We start from the raw sequence: 19,956 nt of genomic DNA on the forward strand, positions 1-19,956 counted from the left end.
ATTTGTCATATGTAAGGAGGATTTTACTTCGTTTTCGAGTCCTAATGATCCATTGTCACTATGTTTTCTTAGACGCAAATAGTTTTGTAGTGACGTGAATTCCAGGGTTCAACGAAACACCGCCTGACGAGGGGTATACGTGTACTGCGAATAAATAAACGTGTGTGAAAGATTCAAGAGAAAGTGAAAGATCATGCTTATTCCAGACTCCGGCAAGTTTCTCTTAATTCCCAGGAAATACAATGACGTGTTTCTACGTCTGTTGAAAATTGTGTGCAGATGAGGAATCGAGTAAGTACCATTATAATAGAGGCCAATGTCCTCGAAAGAAGGAGATGTGACTGGAAGGGCTTCAATATTCGCACGCCGGTTGATATCGTGGGGAAGGTCTTACATGCCTCATGAAGCGGGAAAAGTGACCATGAGCGTCGGCGTCAACAGAAGTGCTGCGAAAAGTCATCATCATGAGACAACGCCACATCAAACCTTGTTCGTGACGTCACTATGACCTCGAAATGTGTGACGTCATCATGTCTCCACCATAACGTACCATGGTGACGTCACCACATCACATTGTCACTTGGTCAAAGATCGGCCGACGCCGGAGGCACTGCAATACCATTTCAACGATATGCAGTTGATAATTCGGTCATTTGTACCCCAGTGAACTTGTGAATCTATATGCTCATGACACCTGCTTAAATAACGCACCAAAATCAGCCACGGACATAGTGAACAGCGGTAATGCAGTCTATCTAAATAAATGTCTTGAATACTCCAAATCACTTAAAATTTAAACGAACAACGCTACCATGGTCATACATCAGCTGGGACACAAGCCAGTTCAGCTCACTGCCATAAATGTAGGTGACATACTATTAGAGCTAGAACCATCCATGTGAACCCCGGGATCTGCATTGGTGAACCCGGAAATGTTACTTCCCGCAATTAAACTAGTAACCCGAAAATTCAACTAGTAATATCAATGAAACAATTTCTGTGGTTCCTCGTGCTTATTTCGATTGTCCTACTCCTATCAATATGTGACTATGGCGCTTTTTAGCAATTATTCTTTTGAATTGCCTGCTTGGAACACAATGATAAAGCCATAATATCGACAACGTCTGAGTGTTCTAAACGCGCATGGTTCGATTGACAAGTATAGATCTTACATTTTTCACTCGGGTTACTTCATAAACGCTTTTGTTATTACGGTCCATTTCATGTACATATTGTACATTTATAGTGGATAGAAAGGATGAGATGAACAGGTACGACGCGGACACGGCCCTGACTTCCAACAAATTATTTATTTTACGAAACAGTACATGTAAAAATATAGAAAGCAGGTACTGACTCACATATGCACGCATCTGTACCAGATGAGAACCTTCAAAACATCAATGATAGAGGTAAGAAGATTACTCTTAAGGGCTCGTTTTCTTTGTTAGACACAATATTAATGAGAACTAACAGACAATAACGCCAAGGAAAGTATAGGGGGTGTTATCTGTAGTATTTAGAATATAAATGTGAAGAAAGTAAAGTGGACGAAAAGAGACTCTTTTTTCTGCCTTTCTGGCGTCACGTAGCACGTGACGCCAGAAAGGCAGAAAAAAGAGTGTTCCACACTCGCCGCCATGGCTGCGATTGGCGCTGACTAACACTCCAAGGTTTATATGCACATATATACCCCATAAAGTGGACGGGGGGATGACCGCCGCCGTAGCTCAGTGGTAGAGCATCGGACGCATTATTCGAAGGTCGCAGGTTCGGTCCCTGCCGGCGGCAAGTCATCTTTTCGTCCACTTTACTTTCTTCACATTTATATTCTAAATACTACAGATAACACCCCCTATACTTTCCTTGGCGTTATTGTCTGTTAGTTCTCATCAATGATAGAGGTGAAAGATATGCAAGATCAGGTAAAATAAAAGTACAGCAAAATAATCAATTTCTAGATTTCTAGGGCACCCTGAAAAACCATTTTGGGCAAGCTTCTCTCGTTATCACATTTCGAAAGTATCATTCTTGTTATGAGAGCTCAATTCAAGACGCACTAATACACCTGTCCCCCAAGCTAGCGATTTTCGCAACCTAGATAATTTCCCGCATTGTCTGCACTGAGTTTTGCCTATTATACAGCAATGTGAATACATAGAGGCACACCTCCAGTTCCTGCAGTGGACAGCAAGATGGCCTGCACTTTCAGTCCGCACAGTATTTTCTGCTCACCCAGCCTCACGTTCGCGCGCCTTCCCGTTTGTTCACTGCATATTTCGCCAGAAGACAACGACAGCCTAAATACCACATTGCCTTCTACAAGTAAATGCTTTATTCATACTTTTTCTGGCCACTGTGCTTCTGGCAACTGGCAACATTCTCAGCGTCTACCCAGTACACCCACCAAGCGTACCACGATCCCCAATATAATTCACATCATGTACACCACATTCTCAATCATAATAATAATAATAATATCTGGGGTTTAACGTCCCAAATTCTCAATCATAAAACAGCATTTCAAGCATTTTCATCATAAATTTACGATGGGCAATGAAGAGATATTCAATAATGAGTAACGACCAAGAAAGCTGACAGCAGCCCGAGAAGTCAACATAACACAGCATCGTCAAAAAAAACCAAACGAACTGGTCATTCGAAAGTGTCGTATAACATGTAGCATGCACATGCTACAGTCTATGACACCCACATTAATCGTTACTGTGATTAGAGAACAGCTTTTAGACATCACACAAATTTTGTTTAAGATGTGGAGAGAGTTTTCAGGGAATGACTTCATTAAAAAATCACTTTCGTTGTGCGCAGAGGCTTCGTTCTTGTTCATGTATGTTTCGCAAATAACCGGAAATAATTTGCTTTCATAGCGCCACAGATTTCCGATATGTTAGGAGGCTTCTACTTCGTTCCCGAGTCCTAATGATCCACCGTCACTATGTTTTCTTAGACGCAAATAGTTTGTAGTGACGTGAATTTTAGGGTTCAACGAAACACCGCCTGACGAGGGGTATAGGTGTACTGCAAAATAAGCGTTTGTGAAAGTTTCAACAGGAAGTGAAAGATCACGCTTATTTGAGACTCCGGCAAGTTCCTCTTAATTTCCAGGAACTACAATGACGTGTTTCTACGTCTGTTGAAAATGGTGTGCAAATGAGGAATCGAGTAAGTGCCATTATAATAGAGGCTAATGTCCTCGAATGGAGGAGATGTGATTGGGGGCTTCATATTCGCATGCCGGTTGATATCGTGGGGAAGGTCTTACATGCCTCATGAAGCGGGAAAAGTGACCGTCAGCGTCGGCGTCAACAGAAGTGATGCGAAAAGTTATCATCATGAGACGACGCCACATCAAACCTTGTTCTTGACGTCACTATGACCTCGAATTATGTGACGTCATCATGTCTCCACCATGACATACCATGGTGACGTCATCAAATGACATTGTCACTTGGTCAAAGATCGGCCGACGCCGGGGGCAGTGCAATACCATGAGAGCTGTAGGAAGCCCTAAATGCCTCGGATCAAGGAGGCAGTACGAAGGGACGCCCACTTTGTATATGCCTCTCTGCTGTTTTATCATCTGGAGCTTTTTCGTACTTGCAGCGCAAAACAACTTTGTGGTATAGAGAGCCTTCAGGGGTTTCACTAAGGTCAACTGAGAAGAAAAGAATGAAGATGGCTTTCACCTTAAAGTCGTATTAGGCAAATGCATAATGGACCACGTGACTTTTACTACAGTGAAAGCTTTTATGAGACGACAAGAGCCGTTTTCGGCGCTGTAGTTGTCCGCCGCCGGTCTCCGTAGCCGCTATCGCACGAAATAACACAAGAAAACGAAATAAGAGAAAGTATCTAGATGGAACGGGGCTTGAACCTTAGCCGTTTCCGTGGAGGTGTGGAATTCTACCACAGAGCCACGCCGTCACTTGGAACTATGCTAAAAAATATGCTCTACACGATTCATGTCAAAAGGAACCACACTTACATGTGCAATACATCCTGGTAGGAGAACAAAATAAGAACCTCTGTCACCTGCTGCTCGTCCTCAGGTCCACTTTATGGGATATATATCTGCATTTAAACATAGGAGTGTTAGTCAGCGCCGATCGCTGCAATGGCTGCCAGCGTGCAACCTTCTTTTTCTGCAAGTAGGCGTCACGTAGCACGTAATCTTTTTAGGATATGGCAGCTTACCAGTAATCCTTCATATTATTCTTGTTAAGTTACTCTTGTTAATGTTGCTAAGTTACTGTTCCTTAAACCATTTTTTGAAATATTTCAAGTTGTTCAGCTGTGCCTGTGACGTATGTGGAATTGTGTTCCCGGAATGAAGCCTAATATCAAGATAACTATCGTACCCCTTATTTGCTCAGAACACATTTAAAGACATGTTTCTCGAGGCTGAATGTACTTACCTGCTAAATGTCATTACTTGATCTAGCAGCATAGCAACCATCTATAATTATTCATTCTTATTTTTAGTTGATCTAGGAGGGCACATGTGCCTGACAAACACGTTGGAAGCATGATGATCATGTTTAACACAGAAACACGACGCTCGCAGCCCACAGGAGGTTTCCTGACATAGACTGGACATATCCGATGAGGCCCGTTGCCGATTCAATATGTATTGAAATAATTTTTCTTGTAAAAGACGCGAGAAATCTAAAGCTCGTTCGGATGGGACGCTGCGACCTCTAGTGGTTTACATGTTTAAAGCCTTGGAATATATTACAGAGTTGACGCAGAGAGCTGAAATTGGTCTTCAAATGACTTTAAGTACATGCTCTGCCGGCTCAATTCGTTTTATAAAATCATTAAAAACGTTTCAGTGTCGGTTTAATAGTTCATTCTTGTAAAGCTTCTTTTACGGGAGACATTTCGTTAAAGGTGTTGGTGTTTTATGCAGTGAGCGCGCAGAAAGTCATCGCAGTAGTAATAATAATAATTGGTGGTAGACTGGCCGAAGGCTTCAAAGAAACCGAAGCTGCTATCATTATGACAACAGTGCAAACTACTCTTATAGTATCACGCCTGACAATTCTTTCATCGCGAAAAAGAATTGACCAGGCAAAATTAACGCTGCTGTCTTGCAATCGCTTCGGTATCCCGCGATATCTAGTTGTTTCACTAAATGAAACTCAAAAATTGTCAAACTGCTTGACAGTACGTTCCAAGGCTCTACAGCTCTTCTTTCAAGTTGAAAGCTGACCTCTGTATGTTTCTGTATGTTATCTCCATGTTTCACGGCCGTGTGGGTATAGAAAAACTTAAGATAGCGCACGAGCTGCGCGTCCACTTTTTGCACTTCACCTCGATGGCGTTAGTGTCAGATAAAAATGAAGATGAGGTACCAAGTGATCAGATCCTAGTCGCGAGCGCTGAAGTGCGTGAAAGGTGCGGCGACTTGGCATCTGCTCCGATAAGGACTTGGCTTCTCTCCTGCGCCGAATTGGCCTTTAACACCTCTTTGGATCTAAAAGGCACATTCAAAAGTGAAAATTGCCACGGAGTCAGGGAGATAATGGTTGAAAAATTGGAGTTTGAGGATATGGGTCTTGAATTCTGTCATTTGTACCCCAGCGAAATTTTGAATCTGTAGGCTCATGACACCTGCTGAAATCACGCACGAAAATCAGCCACGGACTAAGTGAACAGCGGCAATGCAGTGTATCTAAATAAATGTCTGCAATACTGCTGTAGCGGCAGCAACATCGGCGTCGCAAAGACGGAGACGCTCGCTCTTGCACGAGGCAGGTGCCGCTGCCACGGGCCTGCGCGCGCTTGCCTTCGAAAGAATAGAGATTAAAAAATACTTCTGATTAAGGCGGTCGTGTCGGGCTCGCTTTCTCTCTGGCAAGACGCGGTAGTTTCACAGCGCACGGCACGGCGCAGCGCACGGCAGTTTCACAGCGTTCTCGCATACACCAGCTTCTGTCCGCTGAAGAACTCGGCGACCGACGCCCCAGCCAACTTCTTCGCCGAATGAAGCAGCTGCTCGGAGACAACACGAGATCCGTCGACGACGCGCTGTTACGCGAGCTGTTTTTACAACGACTGCCGGCTAACGTGCAGATGGTTCTGGCAACAGCTTCTACCATGGACCTCACCGGACTTGCCGCGTTGGCCGACAAGGTGATGGAAGTAGCCACGCCAGCCATCGCAGCCACGACACCGTCGACTGGTGAGTACCACCACGCTGCGAACTCTGCTGTCTTCTTCGACAGCCCAGTCACCGCTCGACGCCCTGTGCGAGCGCCTCGAACGCATCGTCTCTGCATGAGAACAACGCCGCGCGTCACCTCACCGTTCACGCCACCGAAGTTCCAGCAAGCCGAGACGCACACCCACTAGCCGTGACGCGTCACCAACGCCTGGTATCTGCTACTACCATCGCCGTTTTGGAAACGACGCTCGTCACTGCCGCCGTCCGTGTGCGTGGCAGGGAAACACGCCGGCCGACCTCTGACGGCGACCAGCGGTCCGGCCCAGCACACAAGTCGCCTCTTCTACCTCACGGACAGAGCCACAGGACAACGTTTCCTAGTCGACACTGGTGCAGACGTAAGCATTATTCCTGCTCAACGCTCCGACCGAAAAACGACACATGTGTCGTTTTTGCAAGCTGTCAACGGTACCAGGATTCCAGTCTACGCATCACGCTCCGTCATGCTCAATCTTGGCCTCCGACGAGCGTTTTGCTGGATTTTCCTGGTTGCAGATGTCCGACGCGCCCTCATCGGAGCTAATTTCCTGCACCACTATGGACTCCTTGTCGACGTGAAACACCGTCGTCTTATCGACTCCGTTACCCACCTGACCGTTACCGGCGCCCTTGCAACAACCACATCGCCGATCGCGCCCATATCTTCTATGCTAGAAGAACCTTTCGCCGAGCTCCTTCGTGAGTTTTCCACTTTGACGCGCCAGCCGGACTGGACGCAACCGGTCCAACACGACGTTTGTCATCACATCGTCACCTCCGGCCCTTCGGTTTATTTTCGACCTCGGCGTTTGTCTCCTGAGAAACTCAAGGTTGCCCGCGCGGAGTTCGAGCACATGCTCGCACTCGGGATCATTCGACCTTCTTCTAGCAACTGGGCGTCTCCGCTTCATATGGTGCCGAAGAAGTGTGGGGATTGGCGTCCATGTGGCGATTACCGGGCGCTCAACAACATCACAGTTCCCGATCGCTACCCGCTTCCGAATATCCAGGAATTCAAGGTAGCACTGCACGGTGCGACGATCTTTTCTAAGATCGATCTTGTTCGCGCCTATCATCAACTGCCAGTCGCCGAAGAAGACATCCCGAAGACCGCCATCACCACACCTTTCGGTCTTTTTGAATTCCTCCGCATGCCCTTCAGCCTACGGAACGCTGGCCAATCCTTCCAGCGTTTCATCGACTCCGTCACCCGAGGCTTGCCATTCCTCTTTGCCTATATTGACGATCTCCTTGTCGCAAGTCCTTCCGCTGAAGAACATGTTCAACGCCTTCGGTTGTTATTCTCCCGCCTCGCCAGCCGCGGAATCGCCATGAACGCCGCCAAAAGTGAATTTGGTCGACAGGAACTCGAGTTCCTTGGACACGTAGTCGACGCGAACGGCATTCGACCACTGCCGTCCAAGATTCCCGTCGTCGAAGATTTCCCACAACCGACAACGATGACCGAACTTCGACAATTTCTCGGGTTCGTCAATTTCTATCGACGGTTTATACCCGATTGTGCACGACTGGTCGCCCCTCTAGACGGTCTTCTCAACTCCAAAAGGAACCAAGCGCTTCAGTGGACTGAAGAAGCCGCCCACGCGTTCACAAGAGTCAAGAGTGCCCTCGCCAGTGCAACACTCCTGAAACATCCGAAACCAGATGCACCGACTGCTATCATGACAGACGCCTCGAACAACGCTGTCGGCGCCGTTTTGCAACAATTCATCAATGGTACATGGCATCCACTCGCTTTCTTTTCAAAGAAGCTGAAGCCTGCACAGAGCCGCTACAGCGTTTTCGGCCGCGAGCTACTCGCCGTGTACTTGGCTGTTCGACACTTCCGGCACTTCCTAGAAGGTCGTCAGTTTAGCGTCCGGACCGACCATAAGCCCCTTGCGCACGCGATGAACCGATCTGCGTCCTACTACTCGCCTCGCGAGAGTCGACATCTCTCCTGCATCTCGGAGTTTACCACAACGTTCCGTCATGTCAAGGGCACCGACAACATTCCTGCCGATCTACTGAGCCGCGTCGATGCAGTCTACACAGCAACTGCACAGCCTTCCATCATCGACATCGGCGTACTCGCTACTCACCAGCGTGACGACACCGAGCTACGTACCCTCCGAAATTCGTCAACGTCCCAGAAGCTGGAGGACGTCGTTTTGACTTCAGATGGCACATCGGTAGTGTGTGATACTTCTACCGGCACACCCCGACCTTTCATCCCGGAACCGCTTCGCAGACGCCTGTTCGATGCTGTACACAGTCTGTCGCATCCCGGAATTCGCGCTACACAGAAGCTCATTTCCAGTCGCTACGTTTGGCCTCAGCTAAACGCCCAAGTTCGCGACTGGGTGCGCTGTTGTTTGCCGTGTCAACGCTCCAAGATCCAGCGCCATCCCATCCGCCTGCGAAGTCTTTCCTTCCACCGGACGCGCGTTTTGACACCGTACACTTGGACCTGGTCGGCCCTCTCCCACCTTCCAAGGGCTACAGTTACATACTGACATGCATCGACCGCTACACACGGTGGCCAGAAGCTACACCCATCGCCGACATATCGGCGCCCACAGTTGCAGCAGCCTTCGTGTCGACGTGGATTGCGAGGTTCGGCTGCCCATCTACTATAGTCACCGATCGAGGTCGGCAGTTCGATTCGGCGCTCTTCAACGAACTCCTCAAGCTTCTCGGAACGACACGCCTCCGCACGGCCTCTTACCACCCACAAACCAATGGGCTGGTCGAACGTTTCCACAGGCATCTAAAGTCATCCCTCATGGTACAAGGATCACCAGAGAAGTGGGTCGTTCAACTGCCACTCGTTTTGCTTTGCATTAGAACTGCCATCAAAAGCGATCTGGGCTGTTCATGCGCCGAGTTGGTCTACGGCAGTTCGCTACGCCTACCATGCGACTTCTTCGAAGCCCCCGCCAAAGCACCTGTGCCATTAGCCGGAGACTACGTTTCCGACCTGCAAAACATCTTCCAGTAGTTACGCCCCGTGCCTACACGCCCGCACGAATCGAGAGCTCCTTACGTGTCTCCCCAGCTCACCTCTGCTACACACGTTTTCGTGCGCAACTGTGCTGTGCGGAAGCCTTTGCAGCCGCACTACTCCGGGCCGTATCGAGTTCTGGAGCGTCGTCCGTCGACATTCGTCGTCAACGTCAACGGCCGGCCCGACACAATTGCTCTCGAACGTATCAAGCCTGCCTATTTCGAAGCAACGTTGCCATCGGCCCCACCATCGTGCGACGCAACGCTACTGCGTCTCGGATCGCTGCCTTCTCATGCGACACCCAAGACATCCCGTGTCACCTGGAGTTATGATCGTTCGTCGGACTTTCCTCCTCTCTAGGGGGGAGCCCTCTGTAGCGGCAGCAACAACGGCGTCGCAAAGAAGACGGAGACGCTCGCTCTTGCACGAGGCAGGTACCGCTGCCACGGGCCTGCGCGCGCTTGCGTCCGAAAGAATAGAGATTAAAAATACTTCTGATCAAGGCGGTCGTGTCGGGCTCGCTCTCTCTCTGGCAAGACCGAGACTTCGCCGGTCTGTGAGGTCGTCCATCGCCACACTCCAAATCACTTAAAATTTAAGCTAACAACGCTACCGTGGTTATACATCAACTATAACACATGCCAGTTCAGCTCCCTGACATAAATGTCTGTGACATGGAATTAGAGGTAGAACCATACATGTGAACCCAGGAAGCCTGCTTCGGTGAACTCGTGAATGCTACTTCCCGTCATTAAACTAGTAACGCCAAAATTCAACTAGTTATTCCAATGAAACAATTGCTGTGGTTCCTCGTGCTTATTTTGATTGTCCTACTACTGTAAATTTGTGACTATGCTGTTTTTTTAGCAATAAATATTGTGGATTGCCTGCTTGGAATAAAGCCATAATATTAACAACCTCTGACTGTTCTCAACACGCGTGGTTCGATTAACAGCTATGTATTCTACATTTTTCACTCGGGTTACCTCGTAAACACTTTTGTTATCACGGTCCATTTCATGTACGCCTTAACACTTATAGTGCATAGAAAGGACGATATGCACAGGTACAACGCGGACACGTCGCTAACTTCCAACAAATGATTTATTTTACGAAGCAGTACATGTAAAATTTTGAAAGCAGGTAGCGACTCACATATGCGCGCATCTGTACGAAATGGGAACCTTTAAAACATCGTTGATACATGTGAAAAATATGCAAGATCAGGTAAAATAAAAGTGCACTGAAATAATAATTTTCAAGATTTCTAGAGCACCCAGAGAAACCATTTTCGACAAGTTCACAGTGCTCAATTCAAGACGCACTAATGCGCCAGGCCCCCAAGCCAGCAATTTTCACCAGCTCGATAATTTCCCGCGTTGTCTGTGCTGAGCTTTGCCTACTATACAGCAATGTGAATACATAGGGGCACACCTCCAGTTCCTGCAGTGAACAGCAAGATGGTCTGCACTTTCAGTCCGCACAGTATTTGCTGCTCACCCAGCCTCGCATTTGCGCCTCTTCCTGTTTTTCACTGCACATTTCGCCAGAAGACAACGACAGCCTAAATACCGCATTATTTCTACAAATTAAATGGCTTTGTTCATGCCTTTTTTGGCCACTGTGCTTCCGGCAACTGGCAACATTCTCAGCGTCTACCCAGCACACTCACCAAGCGTCCCACGATCCCCACCATAATTCACATCATGTACACCACATTTTCCATCATACCAACCAGAATTTCCAGCATTTTCATCATAATTTACGATGGGCAATGCAGACATATTCAATAAGGAATAACGAGCAAAAAAGCTCACAGCAGCACGAGAAGCCTACATAACACAGCATCGTCAAAAGTAACCAAACGAACTGGTCATTCGGAAGTGTCGTACAACATGTAGAATATACATGCTACAGTCTATGACACCCGCATTAATCGTTACTGTGATTAGGAAACAGCTTTTCGACATCACACAAATATTTGTTCGAAGATGTGGAGAGAGTTTTCTGGGAATGACTTCATAAAAAAAACTCACATTCGTTGTGCGCAAAGGCTTCGTTCTTCTTCATGTCTGTTTCGCTTCCTACTTCGTTCCCGAGTCCTAATGATCCATTGCCACTATGTTTTCTTAGACGCAAATAGTTTTTAGTGACGTGAATTCCAGGGTTCAAAGAAACACCTCCTGTCGAGTGGTATACGTGTACGACGAATAAATAAACGTTTGTGAAAGTTTCAACAGGAAGCGAGATCACGCTTATTTGAGACTCCGGCAAGTTTCTCTTAATTTCCAGGAAATACAATGACGTGTTTCTACGTCTGTTGAAAATATTGTGCAAATGAGGAATCGAGTAAGTATCATTATAATAGAGGCCGATGTCCTCGAATGAAGGAGATGCGATTGGGGGGCTTCAATATTCGGATGCCGGTTGATAAGGTGGGGAAAGTCTTACATGCCTCATGAAGCGGCAAAACTGACCGTGGGCGTCGGCGTCAACAGAAGTGCTACGCAAAGTCATCATCGTGAGACGATGCCACTTCAAATTTGACGTCACTATGACGTCAAATTATGTGAGGTCATCATGTCTCGATCATAACTTGCCATGATGACGTCATAAAATGACACGGTCACTTGGTCAAAAATGGTCCGATGCCGGAGGCACTGCAATACCATGTTCGCCACATAGCAATGTCTCATCGTACAGATTATGATATACATCTATCTATATAAATGGCCGCGAGCGCCCTGCGACCATGTCATGTAAATAATGCTGTACATGATATACGTGTCATGATTTGCACGATAGAGCTACCACTTGTGAAAGCAGCCAGGGTGACGAATGTTCCACACTCGCCTCCATGGCTGCGATCGGCGCTGACTAACACTCCTAGGTTTAAATGCACACATATGTACCCCATAAAGTGGATGGCAGGATGACCGCAGCCGTAGCTCAGTGTTAGAGCATTGGAGGCGTTATTCGAAGGTTCCAGGTTCGATCCCTACGGCGGCAAGCTATCTTTTAGTCAGTTTACTTCCTTCGCATTTCTTTGCTGATTACTACACATAACATCTCCTATACTTTTCTTGGCATTATTGTCTGGTAGTTCTTATTATTATTGTGTGTAAAAAATGCACCCTTAAAACTCATATCCTTTCCCATAACGAAGGGACCCGTCACGCTGGTCATACACTGTTGTCACGTCATGCTAATTTTGGCACATATCATGTTAATAAAGTGGCCGCAAGAGCACCAAGACCGTGGAATGTAAATCATGCTGTTCATGGCATACATATCATGAGTTTCACGTTATCACCTTAACATTCGGGGTTTCCTGATTATGTCAGGAAACCCCGAATGCACCAACCCAACATTTTTCCTGTGTATACGCCCACCGTAACACTGTTCGCTTAGTTGTTCAAGATGAAACACGGCAAGGTTAACAGCCCAGCATGGCGGCACCAAAACCCGTCCGTAAAATAGTCTATACTGTACATGGTTATTCTATGCTTTACCCTCTCACCTCCTGATTACCCTCCTCCTCACTTTCACCTCCCTTTGTCATTCCTTTGCTAAACTATGCTGCACAAGGCTATGTGGTGATTTACTGTATCCTCTTCTTTCCTTCCTCCTCACCTCCCTTTCCCACCACCGTGGTACACCATGGCTATGCTATGCTGCGAGCTGCTTGGCACATAACCCGTTTTCTTTGGCACATACCCGCCGACTTTTATGCAGGCATGAACGGCTTTACTTTCCGCTTAAGCTGTTCTACTGCTAAAACTGTACTTGGAAATACATATATGTGTTGTTTAAATTGCTACCCCACACCCCACCCCTCAGAGCTCCAGATTGGATTAATTCGGGACCTTTTACATCACCCTTGTCCACGAATTTTACACCACGCTTCTCATTAAATAAAGCTCCTTGCTGTTACAGCGAAAGCGTATTTAAAATCAATACATGCGATCTGTTGCATGTTTTTCCATTGTCAAGTGGTAACTCATAGTACACATGTCGTTGATAACATGGGAGGTGGCACAATGATGGGTGACGCACGAAGTCCATATCTTTAATAACTTCTGCAGATGCTTTAACAAGAAGAGGTCAGAAATTAGTCGCAGTTTAGCTTCTCCCAAAACAACGCGGCTGATTTCTGCCTTGTATAAATTTCTGAGTGAGTTTCACGAAATGGAAGCAGGAGTTTCTGGTGTTTTATGCCAAACATTTCTCAAAAATGTCCTGCTCGCTCTTCGAGACTATCCAAACTATGCTACAGAGTCCGAGTTTTTCCCATTGGTGTAAGGAACATGGCCTATTATTCGTCATTCAGTACGTGTTCGCGCTGTTCGAGCACTAAAGAAGCCGCATCAACAGCGTTCCATTTTAGTTACTCACCGGAGAGGACCATGAAAATTGCTTCCTTGCTACGTTGAAGTACACCCACAGTGAGTATTCCTTGACCTGGGCCACCACACGCTTCGGCGTTGCGTTGCACCAAATCCACTTTGTCAGGCGCGTGCACTGCAATTTCACGCACTGACCGTGTCTTTTCTTAAACGTTTTTCCTGTTCTTTGAGTCTGTCCTAAAGCAAACGGCTGCTCTGTCCTATATACAGCTTGCCACGGGATCGAAGAATTCTATAAACAAACGATTCCTACCAACACACACATCGTGTTCTGCGTTGCTTTCTGTAGGAGTGCGGCATTCAGCCCAGGATTATTTACCTTTGCAAATAGTTTCACTTAGCACGGGGCTCAAAATACTTTGTTGATACACATGTGGAATAACACACAACATAGGCACGATACCGAAGAAGGATTCCGTAATCCGCATTCCTCACTATACTCCATGATTTGGTGAAAATTTTGCGGCGTGCTGCCGGAGCTCATCTCGGAGGCTACTGCTGCCCAAAGCACTTGTTCTTCACGCTATGCGAAAGAACTCATGAAAACATCAGGTATCATATTCACTCTTTATGCCCGATTACGCGAGACCTCAGACAAATTTTTAAAATACAGCATCTTCCTCGCCATTGATCTTTCACCATTTGTCAGAAATCTTATGACGGCTCTAAAATTGCCTGCCTGCCGCGTGACGTCACAAAACCATGAAAACTCACCACATCAAAACAACGTGTTGCCATAAGCTGCCCCGTTTCTTTCTTGCATACGGACGTAAACAGTCGGGCACAGGGCATTTCGGGGTGCAGCCCTCATATTCTGTTTTAGTTCGAAAAGTTCGGCCAACTAAGCCCTCACTACTTTGGCGTGTTCATCGAGACATTCTAGCCAGTAGATAACAAATGACGAATGAGTCCACAATGCAATTTGTTCTGCAAACATAAAATGATTTCTGTTTAACAGGAAGGTCATTTGATTCTTCTCTACTGATTATACTGCTAGATCACAGCCGTGCGTGAGACGTCGTTGACGCAAACTTGACGCCAAGCAGAACGGGACGAGAGCACGAGGCAACAGTTGTAATTTATTTCGCTCCTGTTGTGCGAGAAAAAAATGTACCACAATGTCCAGCACATAAATGTCCTCAACTCTTTCCAACACATCACAGCTTCTGTTTTAGGCTAAAAAATCGTATTGGTCAATTGTCCGAAAGTGGGCAGATGTACGGGTCAGATACGTACTGCTGCTACCATCTACGGCTTAGAATTAGCGGTTAAAAACAACCGAGCCGTTTAGGGTAAGAGACCGCAACTTGTAACGCCTGCTCAGCAGCCAAAGAAGAGATGATTGAACAATTCTTAGAAAATATATCGCATTCCGTACAGAGTGAATTTAGAAATAAAATAAACATGTGTGCAGAAACCGGCAATCAACGTTGGCGTTTCACTTCAAAGAAATTTTCATTAAGAAATAAATAGGATCTTGCCTATATAACTACAAGTCGAGTATTTATAAAATACTTGATGGTTAGGAGTATACGATCGGTGCGGTTATATGTTTACATGTTGTCTCGTGATCAGGCGCAGATACAATAACATTAGAGCCAGCGAGGCATCAAATGAATATCTGTGAATATGGGTATGACAAGGCGGACGCTTTCCACCCGGTGTTATAGACTGACCTATGCATCAAACATTTAAACTCAACGCTGTAGCTGACGCCTGCACATGATGGAGTACTCTGGTGCGACAGACTTGCTATTGCAAGGCACGAAAATACTTGGCATGAACGAAAGCATTTCTATCGGAAAGAGGCGGAGAGCATTTGCTTTATTGATTGCGTGTATACTGAGAAGTATAACATTCGTTCGTGGTTGTACGCAGGCAGCTATCGATGCACAAAACATGGCGTCCATTGTCTATCTGGTTGTGACAACCTGAGGCGTAGACTGGGACTGTCTATTTGAACCGCGGTGATTAGGCGGATTGTGAAGTGTGGAAAACTACAAAAGCTTGGACTGTCAACTTCAGTCAGACGGCATTCACGGGACAGTGGCAGAGAGAACATGAACCCCACTTTTGACTTTGTCTGCCCAATCTCTATTACGTTGCTATTGCCAACGTTATCACTGGCCTCAGGTCCAGACGTAAGTGAATACATTTGTTTCACCATCATAACTTCCACCATCAACATATTAAGGGAATGTCGCAGTGATTGAAACAACAATAAGTAGCTACTTATAGTGACTGCCTTGTTTCTCAGCGCTGTATTGACAGGCGCTAAATTTACTCATGTTTTATACAGGATATTTTTTGGACTAGTCCGTTATTCTCAATTCCGTAAGAAGACTTGCAAGTGCATGAATGTTGCATAGCATTTCTTACGTGTACGTTAGCGTTATTTTATTAGATTTTGTAGCTGTTAAATACAGGCGTAAACTGTCAAAAAGATTGGAGGACCCTTGAGCTTCGCTTTCTGGAGAGAAACGCGATAGCGTCACCATTCCCCATTCACATCGTCCTCTCATTCGTTTGCCAGGATGCGCTATTCGGTAGGCACCTCAACCGTGTCCCGTTAGATAGAAACGCCTGTGCGCGTAACATCGTTCGATTTAAACTCTCCTATAGTCGGTTCCAACCGAATAATAAACATAATTCTGTCCTCGAGGCCGCACTCCGCATTTTTTTTCTTTGCGCGTCTCCGCGATGCAGAGCAAGCAGTTGAGAAAAAAAAATCGGCGAATGTGGCGATTCTCAGGTGATATCATTTGTATATCGAAACGATACAAGAAACACATGCCGAGTGGCAACTTGCTCCTGCGGAAAAGGTAGTACGCGATAAACACTCTGAGCGCGTGCCGCTTCGCTATAGTTCAAAAATGACACAACGACAAGCCTCTACTGCATTGAATGACGTCTAGCGAGAGTCACGTTGAGGCACGTGCGAATAACAGTGCGAGACTCCTCCTTTTGGAAGAAACAAACATCAAACGCAAATCCGGATGGCGGCTGTCCGGTGCAGCGGTGCGTCGCCTCTCGTCCCAGCAAATTACTTCCCAGCAAATTAATAACCTCAGATATTAGGGGTGTGCGAATATTCGAGTTTCGAATTCGAATCGAATACAACCTAATCGAGTAATTCGATTCGACTTTGGAATGGATAGAATTCGAACTTTCGAATAATTCGACAGGACGAATATATAAAACGCGACAAAGACCAATGGTGCAACTTGGTGAAGGTGGAGTGGCTAAAACAAACGCTAACGTCATTACAGTAGGCATTTCGCTAAAACTTTCACCGCTTTCCTGGTTCAAAAAACGAGCGCATGTTCACTTTAGAGGTCGATTAGGTCATTTCAGCACGTAAAAAAAAGAAAGAAACTACGAATAAAGTGGCAGGCCCTTTACAACTTCGCTTCTGGACTTATAGTTCGGTCGCATATGCCGCAAGAACCGTGAAACATCGCGACGTGGGCCCGCGAAACCATTGATGATTGGTTTCAGATGCGAAAGCTTGCTCACGCTGCGCAGTCGCCACTGCCGCATTGACCACTCATTCAGAAACTCTAATCGTTTCGGCGCGCAATAAAAACGCTGCTGTGAAGATTTTCACAGCAGCGCGCCCGAAGATTTTCAGGCCCAGAGGACCCATGGCGATGGAGCACAATAACATAACCGTTGTCAGATGATCCGTATTGCACGGCCATAGGAAAAAAAAAGCTATCTACCGTACCACCCTCTGTTACCCATTAGGAGGTTCAAAGTGGTGCTGCTATCTACAATGGCGGCTCTTCTATCAACATGGTTGCACGCCCATACAAGGTGTAAAAAGAAAAAAAAAGGACTCCCAAACAAGCGCGCAACAAAGCTGACACCACGCCGTAGCTTTCTTGATTTCTTTTTCTTTCTTTCTTTGGTTTTTTTTTTGTTTGCCATAACTGGTGGTGCACGCTTAGATGCTATTCGACATTCGATTCGACATTCAATATTTTCGGTCTCTATTCGGCACTATTCGATGCGAGATGAAATTTTACTTCTTGCAAACCCCTACCAGATATTATTATTATTATTTTTAACTAGTGCCGTCAAGAATTGTCTCAGGCCTATTGTAGTGGCACAAAGAATTGCACTATACCAGTGCTATTCAAACTATTGCCACCTATAGCTCCGACTATCTCGCGATTTGCAACAACAAAAATTTTACGGTGACCTAAAAAAAATTGGACCATCTCGCCGAAGGGAAACTTGATGGGATGCGAAGCAGCAGTGTTACGCACGTGTGGCGTCACGGATGAACGGCGCTAACGCGGGTGCTGTGGTGAGCGCTGGAAGATTCCTTTGAAGCAAAACTCGGTGGAGCGTTTACTGGTGTAAACGTTAGTTTGAAACGCGGACACGGGAGGCGAGCAGGCGTTGGAGACGGCAGCTGCGGGGGCTCCGGCGGGTGACAGAGAGTGTGACGTACGCGCAGACCGGCGACGGAAGCGTGCGAGGGGAGCGTGACGTCAACGCCCAGCTGCGGCGTGACCTACTTGCCACCGCTCCAACACCTGCACCGAGGGAAGCGCGTTGCCTCGCGTTTTTGCGGACGGAGGGACAGCGTTACGCAGGCTAGTCAAAGAGCTGCTTCGCCTCTAAAAAAGAAAGCAAATGTATCTTTGTCAAATAGCAAGGCGGCTCCCTGTGAATCACAGTGAATACGTTTACAGGTTGTTACAGGTTATAGAATCAAATATCTAAAAAAAGTGGTTAACCGCGAACTGAATGAAACGAATGGAATATGGTTTACCGTTATGTGGCGCTCCATCATATGTTTTATATTGCGCTGAATTGGTTTATTAACTGAGGTCAATTATGCAGCATATTAATTATTCATTTAGGACCAAGAGGGTGCCATCACCTCGTCGATGACATTCCAAAACGGCCGGTCCAATTTTTGGGGGCGACTTACATGCTGCCGTGGTGATTTTTATTTTCCGACTTTAAAGGAACGCACACGAAATGTCAACCACTGCCCGCGCCACTGCCCACTGCCCGCGCCGCTCGTGCGCTACCGTACTGCAGCGCTCTCGAACGTGCTTCGAGCAAAACAACCGACGCGCGAACTGTCGGCATATCGCTCCTAAGGGTCGACGGCGTTTCCTTGCCGTATGCGGTCGTCAAAAATGTTGACGCACTGTGAAGGCGATGCCTAAAGCCGCGGCCGGTCATTTCGCCATGGTCCACGCGCCGGTTCTTTCGCTCGAAGCGCGTTTGAGAGCGCTACAGTACGGTAGCGCACGAGAGCAGTCACGTGGTCATCTTTCGAGGGCCTTCTTTAAATGGGATGCAAATGGATGACAGCAAAAATAGCACTCATGCTGACAATCAAATTATGATCAAAATAGACCATTGAATAATTGAGCAGGAAGAACAACGATGCAGTACGCCAAGATATCTTATGTTACGTAAGTGCTTGTTCTGCGGCATTAGCATCAGCACCGGTGGAGTTACAGTTTTTAGAATCTCATTTGCATATAAGTCTATCTCATCGTATGTAAGTCAAACTTACATCCACGACAGCATTTAAATCGCTGTCGTGTGAAAGCCGTGAGACGCAAATAAATCCAATTTTTGCATTCTTCAGACTTCGAAACGAAGCACCACGCAAAATAAACTTCGATAACGATACTATAGGAGCATCAGAATTTTCGCGAGAGGTGCCTGTGCGTTGGAGTGAGTAGAGCAGTACAATGCTTAGCAGGAAGTGTCATGACACCAACAAAAGTAAAAAGAAAGAAAGAAATAGCGAGAAAGCTAACTTAGACTGCTCGTACACTTTCGCGGGCATGTTTTTGTCGAGAACGCGCGAGCACCACCACGTGACTGTGCTCAACCAATAGGCACGCGCTCATATCGCCTGCCCTCGCTGGAGAACTCTGGCAGATATATAATAGAATGTCACTTTCGTTAGCTTTATTCAGTTAGCTTAGTAGCAGCAGTAACAGTTTGAGAGGCGTAGTTCAGCCATCGTTAATTGCTTCGCTCGGTGTTGTTTCTATAGCAGTATCCTGTATCTTAAGATACACGATACATTACTGAATGTATCAAAAATGCAGATACAGATACTTGTCTTGCGAGACGTATCGCGATAGAGATACAAGATACCCAAGGAGTATCTAAGATAGTATCTAAGATACATGTATCTTCGATACTGCCCAGCACTGATACAGAGCATAAGGGAGGACCTTCCACCTAAACATATCTCTGACTTAGTTTTATTGGTTCGTTTCCGAAACTTAAGATTCGAACATAATGGGGCACGATACAAGTTCAGGAGAACA

General features: G+C 46.5%; 1 non-coding gene across 1 annotated transcript; it reads left to right on the forward strand.

Annotated features, from left to right (window-relative positions):
* Nucleotides 1-1,719: 1,719 nt before the first annotated feature.
* Nucleotides 1,720-1,791, forward strand: Trnam-cau (transfer RNA methionine (anticodon CAU)). Its single transcript has one exon. It is a non-coding gene; the product is annotated as a tRNA-Met (tRNA).
* The last annotated feature ends 18,165 nt before the right edge of the window (nucleotides 1,792-19,956 follow it).

The sequence above is a fragment of the Rhipicephalus sanguineus genome, chromosome 11 (assembly GCF_013339695.2).
Source record: "Rhipicephalus sanguineus isolate Rsan-2018 chromosome 11, BIME_Rsan_1.4, whole genome shotgun sequence".
In the NCBI taxonomy this organism is placed as follows: domain Eukaryota; kingdom Metazoa; phylum Arthropoda; class Arachnida; order Ixodida; family Ixodidae; genus Rhipicephalus; species Rhipicephalus sanguineus.